The sequence below is a fragment of the Mustela putorius genome, unplaced genomic scaffold, assembly GCF_011764305.1.
Source record: "Mustela putorius furo isolate JIRA1106 unplaced genomic scaffold, ASM1176430v1.1 tig00003859_pilon_pilon_pilon, whole genome shotgun sequence".
Classification (NCBI taxonomy): domain Eukaryota; kingdom Metazoa; phylum Chordata; class Mammalia; order Carnivora; family Mustelidae; genus Mustela; species Mustela putorius.
Window position 1 is genome coordinate 25,321,807 of NW_025422011.1, and position 20,322 is coordinate 25,342,128.

General features: G+C 45.3%; 1 protein-coding gene and 1 non-coding gene across 6 annotated transcripts in view; both read left to right on the plus strand.

Annotated features, from left to right (window-relative positions):
* Nucleotides 1–20,322, plus strand: part of SERGEF (secretion regulating guanine nucleotide exchange factor) — a 218,739-nt gene that overhangs the window by 148,367 nt on the left and 50,050 nt on the right. The gene's annotated exons all lie outside the window — the stretch shown is intronic.
* Nucleotides 15,354–15,461, plus strand: LOC123387798. Its single transcript, XR_006602286.1, has one exon. It is a non-coding gene; the product is annotated as a U6 spliceosomal RNA (small nuclear RNA).

Here is a 20,322-nt window from a genome sequence, read left to right on the forward strand (position 1 = left end):
GTGGCACATGTGTGGATGTGAGTGCCTCTGACGTGTGCCCACAGCTCCCAGTGCCCAAGGCTCTCCAACTCACCTGCCCTTTTTCATGGTCACCGCTGTCTAGGGGTTCTCAGGAAAGGTTTGATCCCTACTGTGTAGGTGAGGACAGGGAGTCTCAGAAAGGTTGCCTGATTTGCCCCAGGCAGCAGCGTTAGCTGGTGTAAGGAACCTGAGGCCTTGGAATTAGGAGGCCGGGCTTCCAATTCCAGCTCTGCTCCTTCGTATCTTTGTGACTGTGTGCAAGTTGTCACCTTCTCTGAGCTGTGGGTTCCCCTTCTTTGAAGATTGAGGTAATAACTGCTTTTATAAATGTTTGTCACCAGAGTGAACCATATAGTTTCTGGAAAAGCTCTTGGCACAGAGAAGGTGCTCAGCGTGTCTGATTCTGACTCACTCGAGGGCTCTTTCTGGTGTTTCGCCTTGCTTCCCATATGGCCCTCCTTGTCATCTTGCTCCTCTCTTCTCAAGTCAATGCTACAACATAGACTACTGGAAATACTTTTCCTATCTGCCCGGTGTGAAGCTGGGCTCTGTGGATGGGACACAGGAAATGGCCCCTGCCCTCACTTTGCATATGGCCTGGTGGGGCATGTGTGGGAGTAGAGAGGGTCTAGACTTCACTCTTGACATGGAGTCAAGGGGATGTGACCATCCGTGGGCCAGTGATCTCCTGCCTCCTCCGGAAGCTTACCGTGTGGCATGCGCCGGGCTAAGCCCTTACGTGTATAGTCTCTAAGCTCTGGTATACACTCCCACATACTCACATGCTCCTGTAGCTTCCTTACACTGTAGCCTTCAGTCCTGTTTTACACATGAGAAAAATGAGACTTGGGAAGGGTAAACATCTTGTCTTAAGATCTTACAACTGATGCTGGGTGGCACTATTTGAACCAGATTATCTGACTCTGGAACATGTGCTCTTATTAGATAACTTTCTGTTTACTACGAATAGTGTGTATATATGTATGTGAGTGTGTGTGTGTGTGTGTGTGCATATATATACTCACATGCACACATATATGTAGTTAACAAGTAAAAAAAATACTAAAAGGCTTAATAGCAGTTTCTGCCTCATCTTTTCCCACACCAAGACCTGTTCCCAGAGCCAGGCATTTTGAATTCTTTTCAGGTATTTACCTCTGTGTTTATAAACCAAATGTTCATTTAAGATATCAGTTTTAGGGGCGCCTGGGTGGCTCAGTGGGTTAAAGCCTCTGCCTTCGGCTCAGGTCATGATCTCAGGGTCCTGGGATTGAGCCCCGCATCAGGCTCTCTGCTCAGCAAGGAGCCTGCTTCCTCCTCTCCCTCTAACTGCCTCTCTGCCTACTTGTGATCTCTGTCAAGTAAATAAAAAAAATAAATCAAATTTAAAAAGATAACAGTTTTAAATAAAACAAATTATATCTATTGATTTCTTAATATAAATTAAAATTTAGGGGCACCTGGCTGGCTCAGTCAGTTGAGCATCCAACTCTTAATTTTGGCTTAGATCATTATCTCAGGGTCATGAGATCGAGCCCCATGTCAGGCTCAGCCCTGGCCATGGAGTCTGCTTAAGATTCTCTCTCTCTCTTTGTCCCTCCCCATCACTCTTTCTTGTTCTCTCTCCCCCTCTCTAAATAAATAAATAGGTAAATAAATAAAGCAAATTACCTCTATTGATTTTTTTAATGTAAATAAAAATTAATTATCTTATACCACCACCCCCATTTCCTCTCCATCCTCCCACTGTACTGAAATCATTAGTCTGTTATTAAGATCAGTGAGAAATACCTTTCTCACTGCTGAGCCAAGTAACATATCATGATAGAGCTCCTATGCTGACTTTCTCTTTCTCTGGGGTTGTTGTTGTTGTTTTCCCTCTTCCTTTGTTTGATTTTCTGTATGCTAACCACTAATTCTTCCCAAATGCCCCCTAAATATCTATATAACACCTCTTCATCTCTCCTCCTTTTTTAAAGATTTATTTATTTTAGAGAGAGATAGTATGGGAGTGCATGCAAACAGGGGGAGGGGCAGAGGATGAGAAACTCAAGCAGACTCCCTGCTGAGTGCGGAGCCCAACTTGGGCCTTGATCTCATGACCCTGAGATCATGCATGACCTGAGCCAAAAATCAAGAGCCAGACTCTTAACCAACCAAGCTGCCCAGGCACCCACCTCTTCACCTCTTGATACTCTTTTCATACGGTCAGATATGTCAAGTCTGTTAGCAATGTCCCCACCCCCTGCCCACTCCAGAGCCCTACCTCTTAGCTCTAGCGGAAATGCTTACCCCAGGTCTGCACCGCTGCTACCATATGATTTCTTTTTACTGCTCTCCTATGTTAAACCCTGTTTCATCTGCTGTCTGTCTTCCTCCTTCTTGAGATTGGTCTCTTACTTTGTGAAGCGCAGGTTCCAGTAGCTCCCTGAGAAAAAGTAGTTGGAGATAAATTTTTTGGTTCCTTGAATTTCTGAAAATACGTGTATTCTGTTCTCACACTTGGTTTAGTTGTGTGTAGGACTTGGGATTGGAAGTCCCTTTCCTTCTGATTTTTGGAGGTTTTTCCATTGTCTTCTAGCTTCTAGTGTTATTGGTGAGAAGTCTGTCAATTTTTATTTTCTAATTTCTCTTCCTTTGTATGAGATGAGGTTTTTGTTGTTGTTGTTGTTTTCCCCTCTTTGAAATTTTTAGGAGTTTCTCTTCCTCTTCATTGCTTTGAACTTTTATGATGATGTGCTTTGGTGTGGATGTTCTTTTATTCCTTGTCCTGGTACTCACTGAACCCTCTGTTGGAGGCTTATGCCCTTCAGTTCTGGGAGATTTTTCTTGAAATAGTCTTTTATAGCTTTTTCCTTATTTGTCTCAGTTCTCACTTTCTGGGACTTCTTTGCTGTATATTGAAACTCCCAGACTTACTTTCTAATTTTCTTAGTTTTTCTCTCTCCTTAGACATCTTTTTACTTTTTGGATCACTTTCTGGGAAATTTAGTTGACTTGATCTTCCAACCTTTGAAATGAAATTTTTATTTTGGCTGTCTTTTTTAATTTTCAAGCACTCTTTCTTCTTCTTCAATCCAAAAATTAATTTTCTATTCTTGATTACAATGCAGCCTTTTCATCTATTATTTCACAATGGATATTATTGTAGTGTCTTAAAAATGTTTTTCTTTTGCCCTCTGCCTTTCTCTGTCCACTTTTTTCTTTATCTGGGGTTCTGTCTTACCTCTTGGAGACTCACTGAAAGTTGTTTGTTGCCCACCATAAGTACTTTGCACCCTGTTATGTGTCTCCTGGGAAATGGATCTCTCTGGCCTGCCTCAGGAGACTGATCTCTGTGGCCTGCACCTGGAGGCTCCCTTGCCCTCTGGCTTCTGGTGGGATTTGGCTAATGAGAGGCACAGCAGGAGATCTGGGGACCAGAAAAAGGTGAGGACAGGGTGTTTATTCCACCGGCTTGGATCCCTGCTTGGTTGTCACAGGTCCTGCCACCTCACATCCCTCTCTATAACTCTATCCTCTCTGGTTCCACTAGCCACAACCTTCCCTTGCCTCTACTGGCTGAGAGGTGGTAAAGCTCTAGCTTTCCCAGTGGTCCCAGGCCACAAAACTCTTCCCTGCTGCTCCTTTGAGGTGCTAAGGCCTGGACTGTTGCAGAGGCTTTCCTCTGTAGAACTGTGGTGATCTTTAGCTGTTCATGTTGGAAAGTGAGACACTACGTGAAGCTCTGTGCGCATGTAGAGGTCTCACTGACTGGTAGACGTCCCTGTAAGATGAGGGACAGAGGAGTGAGAGAAGCTTTTTCATTCGTGGACCTCCAGAGGTAAGTATTATGGGCTTTTTTCTAATCTCTTACATTGGCATATATGTGCCTGGCTGTTGACTTTCTGGAACAGGAGGGAGGAAGGAGGCCTGGGGTCCCATCACTCATACACAGATTGTCACTGAAACTGTTAATTTCATCCTTATTGTCACTCCCACCATCCAGTGCTTCTCGTTTTTTCCTGGGTGGAGGGCCTCCCTGAGTCAGTTTCTCCAGGGAACAATTGCCTGGTTATGTGTGTTGGGAGAGTCTGAGAATCTAACCATCCCATACATAGGCTTTCAGCCAATCCCTCTAATTTCAGCTGTGTCTTTACTCCACTTTCAAAGGCACTTGGTACTTCTCAGTCCTGAGGCTTCCCCGAGTTTTGTAAGAAAAGTGGGTTCCATTTTTACTGTCCCTCAGCCCACACTGGGCTGCAGCTGGCTATCTCCTCCATCTCTTCCTCATCTGAAATGTGTTGTGCTATCTTGTCTGCTGTTTCTCCTTCTGTTCTCCTTTCCTTGGTGGATTTATACTTCCTTTAGTTCTTCCAGTCAGTTAAATGGAGCCTTTGGAAGGGAATAGATATAAAAGCTTGGGCTCGGTCTGCCCTGGTTAGTGGGAAGTTCCTAGCTTGCTTTTGTAGCCCACAGCTGCAGAGGTCAGAGGAAGTGGCCCCAAAGTGGCCCAGAGCCTGCAAGGCAGGCCTTGAGTTGATGGAAGGTAAGCCACCCAGACCAGAAACCTCCAAACCGGGGCCTTTGCAATGGTGGGTTTTGTGAGTTATGTGAGTCTGTCCATTTTATTCAGGCAGCACCTCTTAGAAGAAGAATTCTACATATGAAGATAATTTATTTCCATCAGTTGGGAATTGACTTGTAGGAAGATTCAACAAATGGCAATACATAACAAAAGGCAAACAACAACAACAAAAAAACCCATGTAAAATGATAGGGACTCTTGGACAAATGCATTTTAAAAGCTTAATTTTCCAGATGGAGTGGATGGCCAATGTTTATCGGTGTCTACTGTGGGAGGGGCCTGCCTTCCTGAGGGAGGGGAGCAGAATTTTAGGTGCTCTAATCTAAGAAGAGACCTGGGGTCATAGAACCACATACCTTAAAAGTAGAGGAGACTTCAGAGAGGGCCTGATCGCCACAAAAGAGGAAATGCAGGCTTATGCAAGGAAATGATTTGCCTAAAGTCACACAGCAAGTCAGAGGCTCAGCCTAGGATAATAGCCCCTGAATCTTGGCTCCAGCTGGCATCATCACACCTATTTGGAAACAGAGTTTCAGCAACATTGGAGGTGAGCTCCAAAGGTCCCACCCTTGTTACAGTGACCTGGCATCTGTGGCATGGGGAGCCATTGACTTCACTGCTGCTCATCCCTGGGTAGACCCATCATGTCCTCCGTTTCCCTCCTATGTAGCAGGTCACAGGTTCTTAGCACATGCGGCCCAGTGCAGTACAGGAAGTAGACCTGTTTCCTTTCATTCCCCCAAATTTGAGGCTCTTTCAGGGGCTGCTATATGAACTTAATTACAGTTATTAAAAAAAAAAAAGTAAAAGACTTCAATAACTCAGGTTTGGGGAAGGTAAAGGAAAATAAGCCAACACAGTAAATTACCAACTCTTGAATATTTATTGGCCATATTAACAGTAATAGCTGATATTATTGGTGCTTACTATGGACCATGTATGGTTTTATGCATGGACCAGGTATACATTTTATAAATGTGCAATAATGCACATTTTGTGTGCATTATTGATTGATTCTTGCGTTAAACATAAGGTAGGTACTGTTACTATGCTTGTTTCACAGATAGGGAAACTAAGGCACAGAGAGGTTAAGTAACTTGCTCAAGGAGAAGAGCATTGTCCTGGCTACTCTACATTGTAAGGGGCTAGATATCCAATGTGGTAGATTCACTATTAGTGGGTGATGTTCTCCCAAATTATTCGGTGGTAGATTGATAAGAGCTGCAGAGGGATCTCTAATGGCTGTCAAGGTTTCCAGCCTCAGACTATCCCCATGAAGGCAGAGAAGAATGAGTGTTCCACTCTCTGAGATATCAGAAAACTGGGAGGGTATGTCAAGAATAACAAAATTAGGAAAAAACGATTGTTGAAATGTGAGCTGAAGCCAACAAAGTAATGTTTAACTGGGTATAAATATAAGGGCAGGTCTAATGGTAGAAGTTCTGAGTGTTGGATGTTAACTGCCTCTGGATTCCTGGTAAGCCTGCAGTGAGGTCAAGGCCAAGGAGCCAGCCGTGGCAGCAGAAATGTGGGCAGAGGGGAGAAGATGAACTTGATGACTCTTTTGCCTTTAAACTGTCAGTGGGTCAAGCAGTGGAGCCATCCTGAAGATAAACAGCAAAAGGGGTCTCTTCTTCTTAAGGCCTTTCAACTGATTGGATCAGGCCCACGCAAATCATCCAGAAGAATTTCTCCATAAAGCCAATTTATTATACATCTACTAAATTTCTTCACAGCATCATCTAAGTTAGTGTTTGATTGGATAACTGGATACACATGCCAGATAAAACAGACTGTTACATGGTTCAGTTTGCATTTTAAATCGTTCTGGGGACAGGAGGGTTTTAAATTGAAAGGGAGAGGGTCTGGAAGCAGAGAGATGAGAAGCCAAAGCATTACCTTAAGGGAGGGGTGATGAGGACCTGAAATGAGTAGCAGCAAACTGAGAAACTGAGATAGAAAGTAAGAAGAGATTTGAAAGTCGGAGCTCAGCTTATTGGGATTCAGTGATCCATTCTGAACATGCTTGAGAAAGGAAGGAGAGGAACGGGCAGGATGGGTGGCTGGTATCCGGTGACCTGCTCGGTAGACTGGGTGGATGCGCCGTCATTGACCAAGAAGGGCAATACATGGAAAGTGGAAAGAGCCAGCTAGAGGCAAGGTGATGGGTGTATTTTTTAACTTAACTGAGTGTGCGATGGCTGTGGAACATCCAAATAGAACTACCTAGTAGGAGATTGGGATGGAGACTTCTACCTCTTTGGAGAGGTCAGGCAGTTTCTGTAGAGAAAGGTGAGTGAAGCAGGGCTATTTGAGTCGTTTTTCCTTCATGTCTATACGGATAGTGTTTTTGCCGAGTGGCCCTGCTCTAGGGTACGGTGTCATCTTACGTTTGATATTGTTACATCAATGTGACCATCCTGTGATTATTCCTGCCACTGCAATAGTCTAGTCATGGGCAGGGACAGCTTTCTTGTCCATGTTTTGCAGGGATCTGCTCAGCCTGCAAGACTTTCTCCCTAGATGTTGAGAAGCCAGTGTGAGGTTTTTGTCCTCAGTAGGAGCCCATACACATGAGGATTGTGTCTCCTTGAGGAAAATCCCAGATGGAATCGCTAATGCCTGGGGAGTGACCTGAAAGCACATCACACGAAGTAGGATTAATGACTTCATGTAGCAGCTCACTGCCCCACAAAACAAGGCCAGCCCAGTCAGGCTGCCTGGAAGAACATCTTTTGTTCTCCCACTTTCCAACCCTCGACCTCCCCTCAATAGGTCTGCAGCTAATGGATGGGGAGTTTCTGCCCTGGGAGGAGTGAGAACATGGAGAAGAAGAGGGGACAGTATTCTCTGAGCAGTGTGGGCCTGTTGGCCAAGCAGTGTGCTGGGCACCTTCCTTCATGATGATAATGATGAGAACAGTGACAATTAACCCACCAGGTATTTGCCTTAGTGCCAGGCACTGGGCATATATTGTTTGTTTTTCTTTTTGATTTAATTGATATGTGAGATAGGTACTATTATTAGCCACATTTTAGAAGTGGGGAAATCGAGGGGCGCCTGGGTGGCTTAGTTGTGAAAAAAGTTCTGATTCCCATGCTTAGACTTTTGGACATTATGCTGTTTCTCGCTGGCCCTGACCCTCGCTGTTCCTGTCATTCAGGGGAGCGAGACTACAGGGTTTTTCTTTTACAGGACTCACAGATTTCTGTCTTTACAATTCAAGGAGTGGGTGGGTTGGGGGAAGCCCTGGCTGGGAATTAGGAGATGTAGGTTCTTGTCCAGCCTCTGTCTGACCTGGGACCTTAGACCATAACCTTTTGGAACCACATTTTCATCACCTACAAAATGCAGATTCTGACACTTACCTCCCAGGGTGTTATGAGCATTGGATGAAGAAATTTCTAAAAAAGTGTTTTCATAAACTTTGGGGGTTATCCTGTTGCCTTTGTACCAACTACCCTGGTTTTCAGAAAATCCTCTTCTGTTATCTTCCCCTGACCCTGACTCCTCTTGTCCTTCATTATGATTTATGGTGTTCTTACCCCTTAAAAGTCTCCAAAGATCATGTGTTGAAGCAGGAGGCCACCAAAATTGTTACATAATTAATTCCACCTCCCTGAGCCAGCTGGAGGGCGTGGGGTGGCCACACAGACTGAGCAGTTGCTGAAGTTATAACCAAGGGGAGTCTTCTTGTCAGTCACAGGAGTGAATCATTCAGATGGCTGCTTTGCTGCGTCCTTCCAGAGCCATAACGTGAATTAGATAGCACTGTTGCTTTCTTCAGTCTCTAGACTTAAGTGAAGCTCAACTTCTTTCTGCTACACATGTAGCAGGCATGTGTATTTGAAAGAGCAGGTGTTCCAGACCCAGACTCAGCTGGGGTCTGTTCCCAGCATCACCTCTTATAAGCCAAGTGTCCCTGGGAAAATCCTCACGCCAACCCAAGCCTCAGTGTCCTCATCTATAAAATGGGAGTGATAAGACCTGCCTCACAGGGTCATCATGCAGCTCAGAGAAGATTACAAAGGGCCCAGCATCATAGCCAGTGCTCATTAGACTCCCAGTAAGGCTTACCTCCCTGCGTCTCCGAGTTGTGGCAATGAGCGCCTGGGGATGGTGGGGTTGATGAGGAGTGAAACGGTCTGGTTTCCAGAGTGCAGAGGCAGAAGACTCAGTAATAGACACTTGACTCACAGCTCTATTTTTAGCTCGATGCTGCCTAAGGTTTATAAATGTGGTGTCTGCCTCAAGTGTCCCTTCATCCTTTCAGTGTAAGAATTGGGGCGGGGTCAGGGTGAGGAGGGGATATCCTGCCTTCACAGTCACACCTTCCTCCTCCTCCATGTCCAGCACGGTTGCCTTGGACATCATGAGCTTCGAGGAAGCCCTGCTTTTGCTCAGACATGAGTGCTTTGTCCTGGTCTTCAGCAAGGCTCTCTCACTGCCAAACTGGCCTTCAGCTCTCCAGCTGTTCCAGCCTGGGAGGATTTCATCCATCACCCCGACCCATGTTCACCGTGCGGCTGACTTCATGAATTTGGGGAGTGCAGCAGTAAATGTTTTTCTGGCAGTTCCTGTCCCTCCCCTCCATTCTCAAAATGCACATACTATAGTAATAAATTATTGCATGTCACCCGCAACAGCTCCCTGGTGAGCAGGAATTTGGTTTGGTGGTGAAGAGCAGAGGATTTCAAATCAAAGAGAGGAGGGTTTGAATCCTAACTCCGCAGCCAAACACTGGGTCGCCTGGAGCGGATTCCTGAGCACTTCTGAGTGTAGGCTTCTGCATCTGTGGGACGGAGATAGTAGTCCCGTCCTTTGGGACGGTGAGGATGAGTGAAAGAATGCTTGCAGAGCCTCGGCACAGGGCTGGGCACACAGTGAGCCCATGACACATGGTACCTGGGGCATTGGTCTTAGAGCAGAGCAAACGGCAGTCCAGGGGGTTAATTCATTTGTGTAAGATAAGGCATTACCCCTGTTCTGCGAAAGAAAACGGAGATTGAGAGGTCATGGATCTTGCCCAATGTTATACAATAGTAAGCTACAAAATCTGGATTATAAGCCAGCTCTCCTGACACCTCAGCCGGGTCTCCTGGCATTGTACCAGAAGCCTCTGCAAAACGGAAATTAATGCCCCAAACCCATTTATAACTGGCCCCCTGGTGGTGGAGCCTGAGCCCAGCCTTCCTTCTGCTGAATCCTGCTTTCTAGAAACGGGCTGCTGGTAACAGACATGCATGTGTGCCTACACAGGTTTGTGTACAAATACATATATATAAATGATGGAGCAAGGAAATGTCCTGGGAAACCGTGATTCCCTAGAGGCTCCACGAATGCAGTGTTTTGGCTAATGGATTTTCTGAGTATTAACTTCTTAGTTTCAGGTCTTGTTGCAGATCATTATAAAATGCATTGCAGCAAATCACTTTCTGGAGCTAGGAGAAGCTGTCTAGTGAGCGTCATTTAATCCTTCTTGAATGACACATCTTGGCAGGGTCTCCAGTCATTTGTCATAATGACCCGTTGTAATGTTCACGACTCTAATTGTATGTCTGTCTGGATCTCTGACACTCTTAACATTCAGTCATGGCAACAGCTGTGTGTGTGTGTGTGTCTGTTGGGAGTGAGGGCAGGGCCAGAAGATAATTATCCCCATGTCACAGGTGAGAAAGCTAGGACTCAGCACGAATCCTCGCTGGGGACCACAGAGCTTGATCACAGCACAGCCAGAATTGAAATGACATTTGCCGAGACAGTGTAGTAAAGCAGGAAAAAAAAAAAAAAAACAGGTTCTTCGAGTCAGACATACTTGAGTTTAAATCCCAGTTTTGACACTTTCTAATGGTGTTGACCTTTGAACAAGTTATTCAGTCTTACAGGTCCCACCATTACTCATCTGTAAAATGGCAAGAATGATTATTTCACTTGCTGGAATTATTTTAAGGTTGTTCTAAGTAATGTATGTGAAGCAGCTGGCACTGTGCCTGGTGAGGATAGGTCCTTAACACATGGCACTATTGCTTTTCCGATCCTTTCCAATCTACCAAGATGTCTGTCTGCTATAGTGTTACGGGAGGTACTAGGTATGAGACTGATCTGTCTTGAGGCCATCAAACTCCAGAAGTGCCTTTTTGAAGTAAATCTCTTCTCATTCACTTTGTGGGGGGTGGTGTTTTGCTTCAATAACAGAGGCCTGAGACAGACTTTTATTTTGTAGTTAAACTTAAATAATTTCACATCAGTATCAAAGGTGCTACAAAGCAATAGAATGAGTATCATAAATGGGTGCCAAGATGGTGATGGCCCACAGTCTGGAGATGCTTTTTGGATCATGTAGGTCTGTCTTTTTAAAAAGTGCATAGAATTTGAAGAGGTGAACAGGAAACATTTCATGGACCAAAGGTACAGAGGTAAGACAGTATAAGATATGCTTGGCTTGGTTAGAACAGAAACTGTAATTGCAGGGGGAGCATACATGATAAGTTTAGGAAAAAACCTTTCCTTATAGATCTTCACATGTGTTTTTATGCATAAATCTGTACCTATTACTCTAGTATCCTACTGATGTATGCTGCAAACCTAAAATCCTTAGTTAGACATTATCACAGACATTGGCTGAGTAGATCTTGTTTCTTTCAGCCCTTATCTATGGGAAAGCAACGTGACGTAGAAGAAAGAACACTGGGCCAGGAGTTAGGAGGCTCAGGTATTGCTCTTGGTTCCACCCCCATTCAGCAGTGTGACTTGGACAAAACATATAATTTTGGGGGGCCTTATCTCCTCATTTACAAAAACAGACCACTTTTGGAAAGTCCTTTGGAACTATTAATCAAGAGCCTTGAAGATGCCCATTCACTTTCATTTATGAATTCATATCCTGGAATTGTCTCCTAAGGAAAGACCTTAAATACAGAAGCAGCTTTATGGTTAAAGAGGTTTATTGTTGTGTTTGTGAATTTAGTGAAACTAGAAGCTGCCTAAATGTCTGATAATTGGGATTGGATAAATTATGGTTCATCTCCTTGACTAATTGCAGTATTTACTAAGAGTACCAGCATTGGCCATATAAGAATGAAACCAAAAAGGCATCTATTAAAAACAAAACTGTAGTGGGAAAAATCATACTTCCCAGTGTAGGCGACATTGTTAATGTCGTCCGGGGTCCTTCATGATCTGGCCACGGTCACTCACACTAGCTACCCCTATGCCACCATTTGCCATATAAGGTGACCTTAGGACATTTTCCCAGCAAACACTGTGTATGCTTTTGTATGTCCTGTTCATTCCTTCTGAAACGCCCTTTCCTCCCTTGGCCAGCATATGAATACTTAACTCTCCTTCCAGGCCAGCTTTAGATTTCCCTGACTTCCTAGAAAAAGTAAATTGCGCCGTCATCTCTGTTTCTGTACATTTTGTTAGAAGACTCTTCCGTGTCTGTTTTTGTCTCTACACATAGACTGGATGCCCCTTGAGGGTCAGAAGTATGTGTGTGTGTGTGTTTTTTAAGATTTTATTAATTTATTTGTCAGAGAGAGAGAGCACAAGCAGGGGGAGCGACAGAGGGAGAAATAGGCTCCCTGCTCAGCAAGGAGCCCAATATGGGACTTGATTCCAGTACTCTGGGATCATTACCTGAGCTGAAGGCAGACACTGAACCAACTGAGCCACCCAGGCGTCCTGGTCAGAACTGTGTTATCAAATCCCCACTGCTTAGCAGAGGGCCTGGCATTTAATGGGTACTCGATACAAGTTGGTTGAATTGTTTTTCACTTTTTGCTTTTCCATATTTTACGCATATTTTATAATGACCATTCAATATCCTTATAATGGAGGACAAATAACAGTAATTCATTTACCCATTTATTTTTAAGGAGGTCATTGGCTTAGCTCAAAGGTTCTCAAACCTGGCAGTGCACCACAGATACCTGGAAAGCTTATTAAAATGCAGATTCCCATGTCCCTGAACAGGTGTTCTAAATCCCAAAATCCAGGGCAAAGACCTGGAATCAGCATTAGTTTGTTTGTTTATTTGTTTGTTTAGAGATTTATTTATTTATCAGAGAGAGAGAGAGCATAGTGGGGAGGGGCAGAGGGAGAGAGAGTGAGAGAGAGAATCCCAAGCAGACTCCCAGCTGAGCATGGAGCCCGATGTCGGACAGGATCTCACGATCCGAGCTGAAATCAAGAGTCAGATGCTTAACTGACTGAGCCCTGGGAGGTGCCCCGGGAATCAGTAGTGCTCACAAGCCACTTTGGTACTGTGATGCTTAGCCATGTGTGTGAAGCCTTGACCTAACTGCCTCTAAGGTGCTTTCAGCCTCAACTCTGTCTGGCTCTCAGAGTCCTCTGGCCCTCACCCCTGCTGCCATCAGAGGCTTCAGCACGAGGGCACTGCAGAGCAGTGGGCCAGACAGCGGATAATAACAGCCATCGCTTCATTATCGAGCACCTATTCTTTGCCAACGACTGCTCTACATACAGCGTTTCTTAGCTGTCTAATACCTCAAGGTCAGTTGTAGTATCCCTGTTTTACAGATGAGGAGACTGAGGCAAAGAAAAGTTAAGTGTCTTGTTCAAGGTGAAGTAACAAGAACGCAGGAGCTCATAGCTGAATGGAGTTCTAGCGCCGTAAGCCCAGGAACTGGGACCTCTGTTTCCACCCCTTCTCTCCCTGCCTGCGCCCACAAAACCCCCACCATGGGTCTGGTGCAGCCCTGCTGTGTGCAGCCATGCCGACCAGAGTGGGGTGGGCACTGGAGCCCCAGCCCCCGCGCGCAGATGTGTGGGATTAGCCGGCATTGTGGGCAGCCGTGTGCCACAGAGGCGGAGGCTCAGGCTCACCAACTGTGCTCTGCCGCCCACCCACCTGCTTCCAGGGTGCAGTGAAGCAGTGGAATTCAATTTGCGGCAGTGACCTAAGAGGGGCTATTTTTAGTAGGAAAGTAGGTCAGGGGCTGCAGCGGTGCCGCCTGAGCAATGAGCAGCCTCCCCTCTCACTGGGAGGCTTCTTCACTTCTCTCACGGCCAGTGTGGAGGTGAGGAAGGCACATCTGACGTCCTCACATGACTGTGGTGGCAGTCGTCACTGTGGAGCCACTGGGGGGTGGGGGGCGGAGAGGTACACATACACGTCTGAACACACTTGTCTGGGATAACCTAGGGTCCCAGTCCCAGTCTTCCTCCAGAGAGTAGAATCCCTTCGGAAAACATCTCGAACATGGTAGGAGGCTTATGAATTGCCCACCTGCTATGTGCCAGCTGCTATTCTGGGTTGGATATGCATTATCTCATGTAGTCCTTGCAAATACCCTGCAAAGTAGATATGATTATCCCCCATTTGTAGATGCGGAAACTGAGTCACAGCAAAATGAAGAGACTTACCCAAGGTCACAGAGTTCATAAGTAGGAGAGCCAGATTTTGAATCCTGTTTGTGACTTCAGAGCTGATGATAGATGACCAAGCCATCAAACCATGCTTGGGGTGATTTTTTAATTCCCACTCTACCCCTGCCCCATATTGTTCAGTACTTCAGACAAAATAGTACAGAGATGCCTTCCTCCTGCTGGACTTAGCTGAGTCAGACAGACATCCTTTTCCCTCCAGGACACAGACCTGTTCCCTAGAAAGGAGTACGTACATCCCTGCATACTGCTGCCCAATCACTGAGGGCATTCGTTGCCAAAACCAAACCAACCACCTGATTTCCCCGGGCCTGGAGTATCTCAGAATCCTCTGCCACACTTGCTCTGCCACAGATCTGTGGCAAATTGCGGGGCACTCATTGGCGATGCACAAGCGGACCAGAGCTTGTTAACAGAATGTAGTAATTGACATATCATGATTCATTATGCACAGCACGGAGGACTCTAGCAGAAGCCCTCTTTGTGGCCAACCGCCGCTGGCACCACCAGCCTTGAGAATTTGTTCCTGGCTCTCTTCGGGCTCTCCAGCTGGAGAGCACCATACCTTCAAGGGCCAGAAGCAGCCTGAGGCTTCTGTCTTATCCCGCTCCCTCCCTCTAGGCAAGGAGTGAGGATATTTCTCCTGCCTTCAGGCCGGGTGACTTTGGAGGGAGGTTATTTGTTCATTCATTCATTCATTCGTTCATTTATTCATTCATTCAACAAACATTTGGAAAATGTACCAGGCATGCAGTGGGGAATGAGACAGGTAGTCCCAACCCTCAGAGAATTTATAGTTTCTCTCTGGGCCTCAATTTTCTTATCATCAAATGGGTAGGAAAGAAAAAAACTGGATCGGTCACTCTTTTCTATCTCTAAGATTGCAGAATCTGTAGTTCTGGGTTATAAACATTTATTATTGAGTCATAGTGTCAATCTTAGTCATTTGCATCCAATGCCAAAAAAGAAAAAAATAGAATTTCAGAATCTGGATGGGAACCATGGACACAAGCTAATTCAATTTCCTCACTTGCAGATGAGAAAAATGAGGCTAAAAGAAGGCTGTGACTTGCCTGGCATATCAGTGACAGAGCCCGGGTGGGGAGGCCAGTGAGCTGAGCCCTTGTCTCCTCCACTCCTCCTGAGGCCCCTTCCCACCCAGCACTGCTGTTGCCCCCACTCCTTGGAAGCCTTTCTGCATTTAGCTTCTCCAACGCTGAGCTCTGCAGAGTCTCTCCTACCTAGCACTCTAACCACCGCTTCTGGACTCCCTTACCAGCCTCAGAGCCTGGGGCTTGTGAGCGGAAGAGGAAGGAGTAGTTTCTGGTAGCTGGGCCTCAGAAGGTGATGGAAGTGGGTGCTTGCTTCGGCAGCACATACACTAACATTGGGATGATACAGAGAAGGTCAGCAGAGCCCTTGCGCAAGGATGACACGCATATTGGCAAACGGGATTGAAATCCAGCGAGACTACCCAAAAGCAGGATGTGAGGAAATTGAGGCAGAGCCTGCTGAGTTTGCTGTCAGAGTGCTCCAGCAAGCAGTCTAGGCAAGCCTCTGTGGAACTGAAAAAGAAGGAGACCCAGCAGCAGTGGCCGGTGAGCAGCAGCTCAGTGAGCTCACACCTGCCGAAGGGCCTGCTTCCCCGCAAGCCTTGGAACCTCTGTACCTCTGACCTTTGCCTGTCACCTACATGTTTCCAGTGGAAGGAATTTAAGGCTGGAAGGACAAGGGTCACTCTGATATTCTTGGGAGGCAAGGGGATTGAGCTGCCTGTGGAGAAGTCAGGAGCAGGCGGCTCAGCACTTTTTCAGTGACCAGGATGTCCCCTCCTGGGTGGAGAAAGGTGCTGTAGGCGTAGCAAGGCTTTAGCCAACCCAAAGTCCTTGTTTGAATGTTGCCTTCCTTTCATTGCAGTCTGGGAACCCGTACCTTGAAGTGCTGTCCTTAATTAATTAAGTTTATTGCCCTATAGTGCTCCCCTAGGATGGAGGTGGTCAGAGGTAGGAGAGGGCAGAGAAAACTGTTTTTGATTATGAAAACCTCTACCCATTCTCTATGTCTATTTTAGTCTTCTACATTGATCTGTGTTATTTTCCACACTGCGCTTTTATAAAAACTATTTTTCCAGAAGGCACATAAAGTTGTCCTGAAAGAACTACCAAGTACATGTGCGTAAGATACGTCCTCTGTACATTTATCAATGCATGCGTAATGCTTACAAGTAAATCATTTGGAATTTTGGAGCTGGAGACCTGAGTCTGAAGCATGGACTCTCATGTGTCCTTGGGTTAGTCGTGTTCCCTTTTTGCCCATCTGCTGTCATACCTGCCAAGCAAAGGGGATGGATTCGTGGTTTATTCACCTGGACTGGGAGCCAGTTCTGCCAAACCACTTAGGATAATGGTGAAATGTACCGATTCTTGGACCCACTTGTACATTTGTATAGATCTGGGAATTGAATACTTAGAAATTTTTAGTTCTAATAATCTTCTAGGTGATTCCAGGTGATGCAGCCAGGTTTTGAGTAGCTGTCTTCCAAGAACCCCATCTGGTTCTGATGTTTTTGAATCCTCTGCCTTCTTTCTCTTGCTCAGTTTCCTGATATTGTCTTAGCCTTTTTCCCCAGAGAGCCACCCTCACTATATTGTGACCCTCTCAGGAGCAGGGGCCATATCTCGCCTCCTCTGTGTCGCTGGCATCCCACACATGTTGGGCACAGAGGAGGTGCTTAGTAAGCCGGAGGAGGGAACAAATGGGCTTAACTACCACTCTGTATATCCAAGTAATTTCCAGAATTCTTCCTGTGCACTCAGTCGTTCTAAGTCTTTTGATATGGTAAATAGAAATACAGATTTCAGAATCTAACAAAACCGGATTTGAATTTCTTTCACCTCTTACTATGTAGTGATTTTCCCCAGGTCATTTAATTTCTTTAAAATGAAGTTTTCTTCATTATAAAATGAGAATAAAGGCTCTTACTGTTCACCACATTTGTGAGGATTAACTTACCACATCAGAATATGCATGTAAAAGTTCTCGACATACAGTAGGAGCTCATTTCCTTTGGCTCCTTTCTTCCTTTCCATGGCTGCAGGTGAATGACAGGAAAAGGGGAGACTCAGAAGAGTGGGCCATCCCCAAGCAGGCCAAGAGAATGACTTGTGGTCCTTTGTTGCCTTCTGGCTTGCTGGGACCCCGAGGCTCTGACTGAGACCCAGGCACCTTGGTGGATCCCTGCTTGCGTGGTCCTGGGCATGTCAGAATTCAGACTCAGAATCAGACGCCAGACGAAGCATGGTCTCTCTCTTACCCCGCTGCAGGAACACAGAAAAAGAAGTAGTGAAAGAAATGCAAGGAACTATTGTAGGTTTGGATTCCCTGTGCAGGCCCAATGTCTGGGCTTACCGTGAAAAAGCCGAGTTCATTCAGAATGGTTAGTTCCCGGGGCCAGAGATCTTAGGGTTGGTTTTGTTAGCACATCAGCTCCTGTCTCCACATACTCGGTGTTGGAACTGCCACAGCATGCTGCTTTTCATAAAAGTCTCTTTTTCAAACCAAGTCCAACTGTTACAGCCCCAGAAAGGCAATCAGATTAGCTCTCTCCTGGGGAAAATGGTAAACGATCCCCCCACAATGCCTCCAGCACCACAGTAATCATAACAGCTACCCCTTACCCAGGGCCTACTGTGCTGGAATTTTCACGACATCACCCTGAGTAGGTATGATTAGCTCCATTTTGCTGAGCAGCAGGTGGTAATTAAGACTATAGACTTTAGAGTCAGACTGGGGTGCAAATCCTGGCTCCACTGTATTTTAGCCAACCCCCTCTGAGTCTCAGTTTCTTCATCGGCAAAATAGGATTAATCATGTATGCCCCATAGTATGAGGAGGACTGTGTGAATACCACATGCACGTTACTACGGAACTAGTTGTGCCAGTCGTATAAAATTACAAACTAGGTTAAATGCTAGGAGAGAATGGGACAAACTGCCATGAGAGCATATAACAGGGATCCTGGCTTACTTGCTGAGGAAGTGACATCTGAGCTGAGATCTGAAGGGTCATTAGTGGTTTATTAGGAGAAGGGAGTAGGTGCAGTTGGGAAGGAAGCTTTCTCGGTCTATGTATCCATATGGCCCCAAAGGTGAGAGACAGCTTTGTGCTTTTAGAGACCTGAAAGGCTCAGTATGACTTGAGTCTGGAGAGCAGGGAAGAGCAGAAGAGACTGGAAAGGGAAATCAGAGCCTTGTTAAGGAGTTTTTTTCTTTATTCTAAGAGCATTGGGACCATTGAAGGCTTTGGAGCAAAATATGTGTGTGTGTTGCACGTGTGGAGAGTGATATGACCCATTTGGTATTTACAGGAGATCTTTTTGACAATGGTCTTGAGAATAGGTTGGAGGGTGCAAGAGTGGTCATGGGGAAACTAGTTCAGAGGAGGCCTTGCATTTGTCCCAATGAGAAATAATGTTGGGCAGAGCGGGACTAGTGATGGCAGAGACGAGGGGAGTGAGGGGGCTTGAGATATTTAGGAAGTAGAACTCAGGGCTTGATGGTGTCTTAGATATATATAGCTATGGGCAAAGAGTTTAAAGAACAACTGATCAAACTCAACACTCAAAAAACAAAAAATCCAGCAAGAAATGGGCAGTAGATATGAATAGACATTTCTCCACAGAAAAGATGTACAAGTGGCCAACAGACACATGAAAAAATGCTCCACATCACTCACCATCAGGGAAATACAAATCAAAACCACAGTGAGATACCACTTCACACCTGTCAGAATGGCTAAAATTAAGTCAGGAAATGACAGATGTTGGCAAGGATGCAGAGAAAGGGGAAGCCTCCTACAGTGTTGGTGGGAATGCAGGCTGGTGCAGCCACTCTGGGAAACAGGATGGAGGTTCCTCAAAAAGTCAAAAGTAGAACTACCCTGTGACCTTGCAATTGCACTACTAGGTTTTTATCCAAAGGACACAAAAATAATGATTCGAAGGGGCGCATGCACCCCATGGTTCATAGCAGCAATGTCCACAATAGCCAAACTATGGAAAGAGCCCAGATGTCCATCAACAGATGAATGGATGAAGAAGATGTGATATAGATACAGAGTGGGATTTTACTCAGCCATCAGAAACAATGAAGTCTTGCCATTTACAACAGTGTGGATGGAACTAGAGAGTATTATGCTAAGCAAAGTAAGTTAGAGAAAGACAAATACCATATGCTTTCACTCATATAGGGAATTTAAGAAACAAAAAGATGAACATAGGAGAAGGGAATGAAAAATAATAACATGATAAAACTGAGAGGAAGACAAACCATTAAAGACTCTTAACTATAGGGAACAAACTAAGGGTTGCTGGAGGGGAGGTGGGAGGGGGATGGGTGATAGGTGCTAAGGAGGGTGTGTGATGTAATGAACACTGGGGGTTAAATGCAATTGATGAATCACTAAATTCTATTCCTGAAACTAATAGTACACTAAATGTTAATAAAATTGAATTTAAATTAAAACAACAACAACAACAACAAAAACAACCACCAGGTTTCTTGCCATTCTAAACTTAAAAAAACAAAAAAAGGTAGAAGAAAATCTGATTTGGGTAGAAATATCTTGGTTTGAGAATCTGAATACACTGCGCTTAGGTGCTTTTCAACATCCAAGCATAGATGTCCCATGCTCGGAGGCATCCGTGGGAGGGCACAATGGCCTTGAAATACCTTTGGGCAGTCTGACCCAGATCAAGCCTCTGTGGGGGTCAGGCTTGTTTTACTCCAGTTGGTCTGAGGACTCCTGGTTTGCTTCCCTTCGTGGTTCTGTTTCCTTAACCAGAACATCCTGAAAAGAGACACAGGAGAGAATTGAGCCTATGAAGTCTGACCCATGGTGGGTCCTGTTTCCTTACCAGAATATCCTGAAAAGGGACACATGAGAGAATTCAGCCTATGAAGTATGACCCATGAACAGTCTGGGGGAGAGTCTGTTTCTTCAGGGGAAACAGCTAAAATATTGATGCATGTCATTTGAGGTGACTTTTTCCCCAAATCTGTGTGTGAGATATTTGTGTTTGATGTGTGTTCTTTTCTTCATTTCTTTATTCATTTATTATTAAAATATTTGTTCTTAATATATATCTACAATGTGGCAGGCACAATGCCGAGTCAGAAAGGACCCCTGGTTCTTTGGGAAGTGACATCCCCAGAACCCGTTTGGCATTGCTCTTCTTGTGATCATAAAGATGCCAGCAGGATGCTGCCCTTTCTCTGAATACTCCCTCCCCAGGATGCAGAGCTGCTGACTTTTATCGAGGGGGCATG